Source organism: Prionailurus bengalensis, chromosome D4 (assembly GCF_016509475.1).
Source record: "Prionailurus bengalensis isolate Pbe53 chromosome D4, Fcat_Pben_1.1_paternal_pri, whole genome shotgun sequence".
NCBI classification, from domain to species: Eukaryota; Metazoa; Chordata; class Mammalia; order Carnivora; family Felidae; genus Prionailurus; species Prionailurus bengalensis.
Genome location: NC_057359.1, coordinates 8907476 through 8911595, shown reverse-complemented (window position 1 = coordinate 8911595; position 4120 = coordinate 8907476). Strand labels below are relative to the sequence as shown.

Below are 4120 nucleotides of genomic sequence, written 5' to 3'. Positions count from 1 at the left end.
GTGACCGTGCCTGCCACCGGTCCTCACTCCTGACTGCTCTCTCCCTGCAGCTGCCAAATAAGATTTGAATTAGAGTATGTTATTTGAAAGAGATTTATGGCTTCAAATGTTAATTAAACTCTGCCTATAAAGTATTCCACGGTAAACACTCTCAGAAGAGCTCCCTTATTAAACAAATGGGAATGATTTAAAAATCAGTTCCCCCCTCTGGGGGTGGTGGGGGGGCAGTTAGCTCCAGCCTGGAGACTGGCTAGGGGGTGGGGGCCAAGTTCTCGGGTTGTGCGGGGGATGGGGCGTCGAGGCCGAGAGTCACAGAGCCCTGGTCTCCTGGCTGGCTGGCCATCTGGCCCACACAGTGTGCATGCAGGGTCGCCCAGGCCCCCGTCGCCGACCCCGTGGGTCCCACAGCCCCCAGGCCTCGGGGAACCACCCTTCCCCCTTCCGCTCTCCAGGCAGGCAGGAAACTGGTGGTGGCATTTGCAGGCACAGGTGCTCAGGGAGGCTCTGTGGCCCAGATGTGCCAGAATAGGTGAGTTGGAAGTGAGGATGTGGGCCGTTGGGCATAGAGCAGCGGAGGAGCGGAAGGTGCACGGTGCAGAAGTGGTGCAGGGAGACCAGGAGGATGAGGCCAGCTTGGAACTGGCCCTGACTGGGGCCCACAAGCCTTCGTCCTGATGGACGACTGGGGAAACTGCAGCCAGGAGCTGGAGGTCCCGCAGGGAAAGCTGCTGGGCAACCTGGCTAAGCCCCTGCTGGAGAACATCAAGACGCTGAAGGCTGGGGGACCGTAAGCAGGCCTCTGTGTTGGCAAAGGGCAGGTGGAGGATTATTTGTGGGACATGGGAGTTGCCATGGCCAGCATGTGGCCGTCCTATTTCAGGAGCCTCTTCTCCTACTGTCCCAGAAAGCCCCAGATGCAAAGAGCTACCTCCTGGGCTTGTCCATGGGTGACGTGCCCATGGACAGCCTATGTGTGACCAATGGGTTCTGTGATGCTCAGCCTGCTGAAGATGCCACAAAAAGAGGTTGGCCAGAACATTGGACTCAGTGCTTACAAGCACCCCCCTGGAAGCCTGGGCTGTCCTGCTCTCTGGGCACACGGGGAAGTCCCCAGGTGCAGTGCCACCACGACCCCAGAGGATGAGAACTAGCACTTCCCTGGAACCCCGGACCTGGCCCACGCAGTCCCTTTCTATGCCCTGAAACCCGACCATGGCATCCAACTGACCCTGAGGCTCAACCCCGAGGTCCTGTTGCTGTAGCAGCACAAAGCAGACTTGGCTGGGCTCTGACCCTGCCACCTCTCGGCCCCATCTGCAGGGATGGGAGATGCAGTCACAGTCATCTGGTCTTAGGTGACAAAAAAAAATCACAGGCCATTGTTCTCATACACACAAAAGAAAGAGGAAAAAGTCAACATGAGTTACTTGGAACTGGCAAGAATTTGGAAGCTAGGGCTCCCAAGTAGGTTAGCCTTTCCTGTCTCTTTTAAATAAATCGTTGGTATAATCCCTGCTCGCAGAGAAAAAAAATCTTAAATCAACACAGCTAGAATGAATGACCTTGGTTGTCCTGCTCTAAAGTATTAGCTCTGCTTTCAAAGGAACCCCATAACTTGTATTCACTTTCTTCGTACCACAGGCAGAGACCAACCTCTTGTTCTGTACTTAGCAGGTTCTTAATGAACATTAAATTAGTGACCAGTCTCCTACTCTGAGGTATGATCTGTCCTTACGCTGAATCGAAGATCGTTCGACTCAAATGGTAACTTTGAGGTGGCGTTGTGGCAGGGGAGGGGAAAGGAGGCTGAAAAGCATGGGTTACTTAAGTTTGCAGATCTTCTAAATTTTAGCAGGTTGGAAATCCAAAATTTCTGAATGTAACTGGTCACTTACATCGGGATTTGATCACCAGGATTCCTCAGCTGCATTTATGATTCCACTTCTAGCCAAGCCACTCAGGGACCTGGTCTGGCAGTTGACAATTATTAGGCAAGTTGTCTCTAAGAAGGGTGAACGGTGTCTGAAGCAAGTAATTTATCATTATTTCCAGCCTTTGGTTTGCTTGTCTTTATGACGGCACACTGTCAAAAAAAGATGATTCTGGAACTCTGTTGAGATGTGGGAAATACTTGACTGCAATGAGGCCTATCGTGAGGTGAGCCATACGGGAGGTGGAAGCCGAGGGGAAGGCATGAATATTCATGGGGCACCTGTTCTGCCCCAGTGGCTTTAGCCATTTATTTTCTGTCCTTCTTTCCAGAGCAACCCTGAGAGGGAATAAAAAGTGTTATTTATTGAGGGTTTACTCTGGGGCCAACCCTTGAAGGTCCTTGCCATGGCAAATTGTCAAAACAACCCAGGGGGAGGTGTTAGGTGCATTTCAGAGGTCACGTGTCAAGGCTTCCCTATCTTGGCCAAAGTCACCCAGATACTTGGAGGTGGAACCAGAACTGAGAGGCACTTCTCCCGTGTCAAAGGTGTTTTTTTTTTTCTCAAAATAAAAATGCCTTTTTATTTTATAAATAATGTCTGCTTTTGACAAAAAAAAATCAACATGGAAAAATTCTGAATCTCTTTGAATAGGTAGTAGATTCACCTAGAAAAACAATTTTTTTCTAGAGCAGCCCTGTTATTAATCTAGGCCTTCTTCTGGAGCATTTTTATGCATATATGGATATGTTTCTATTTTTATACTCAAGGCTGCTTGTGCACACTATCTTATGCCTTGCCTCAGCCTGACCCCAACTTGACTATATTTTGTAGACCTTCACAAACCCTAGCATGAGACTTCATTTTAAAGGGCTGCATTGTTTCCATTTTCTTTCTAAAAGTGAATTTCATAATTAACCAGTTCTTGATTTGGCATTTTGTTTTCCTTTTTTTTTTTTTTTTTTGCTCTTGCAGACCGTGTTGAAATACACAGACCCTCCCCTGTCCCAGTGTGTTACCTCCAAGTGCTACTGTGTCTGGGGTAGATTGCTGGATCAGAGGTAAAGACAGGCACTTGTAGTTTTGGTAGATTCTGTCCGACTGTCCTCCACGGACTTGGCCAGCTTGCCTTCTTGCAAGCAGCACTGAACGTGTCTGTTTTCCTGTAGCTTTGCCAACAGTTCTTATCAAATTTTCAGCCTTTTTTTTTTTTTTTTTGCCAATCTGATAGATGAAAATTGGCAAGTCCAGGTAGTTTGAATTATCTCTTTTTTACTTTATTTTTGAGCGTGTGCAAGTAGGGGAGGGGCAGAAAGCAAGGGGGACAGGGGATCTGAAGCTGACGGCCCCAGGCCCAATGTGGGGCTTGAACTCAAGAATGGTGAGATCATGACCGCAGCCGAAGTCGGATGTTCAACCGACTAAACCACCCATATGTCCCAGGTGTTTTGAAAATCTTTATCCTAAGATGAAGTTGAATATCTTTTCATGTTTGAAAGATAATTCAGTTTTCTTTTTAGGGCAATATCTGTGCATACCCTTGGTCCATTTTTTTTCTGTTGGGTTCCCTTTTATGTATTAGGGAGTTAGCTTTTAGTGATGGGAGTTACAAGTACTTTTTCCTAGTTTCTCTCTTGTCTTTTGACCTTAAGTAGGTTTTTCCCATGGAGAAATTATTTTTTTTGAAGAGGCAAGTTGACCAGTTTTTTTTGTCTCGTCTAAGTGGGAGTTCTCATTAGATCATGACTGCTCCAATGTTAAAAAGTAAATCTCCCATATTTGGGTCTGGATTTTGACTTCAGTGTTGGCATAGAAGTCTTGTGTCCATTTGGAAACAATCCCACAGTGGGGGGATTGAAGCATGCATCTAGTTTTATGTATTTCTAGGTAGTTCTCCAATTCTAGTATGTTTTATTGAATCATTTCATGACTGATGTGAGATTCCTTCTTGATCATACATTCAAGTTGCTACAGATGGGTCTGTATATGCCTTTTTTTTTACTTTGTATTCTGTTCTATTCAGTCTTTTGGTAGATCACTATTCTCTTGTAATAACGAAAGGTTTTAAACATGTTGGAACATCTAGTGTGACGAATTCCACACCCCTCCCACTTCCCCCCATATTGTTGGTTTTCAGAGTTTTCCTGGTTATTCCAACTCCTCTTTCCATATAAGGTTTGGAATCAGAT

At 46.5% G+C, this 4120-nt stretch overlaps 1 pseudogene; it reads left to right on the top strand.

The window, feature by feature from the left end:
- The first annotated feature begins 288 nt into the window (after positions 1-288).
- On the top strand, positions 289-1262 carry LOC122475126 (annotated as a pseudogene).
- The last annotated feature ends 2858 nt before the right edge of the window (positions 1263-4120 follow it).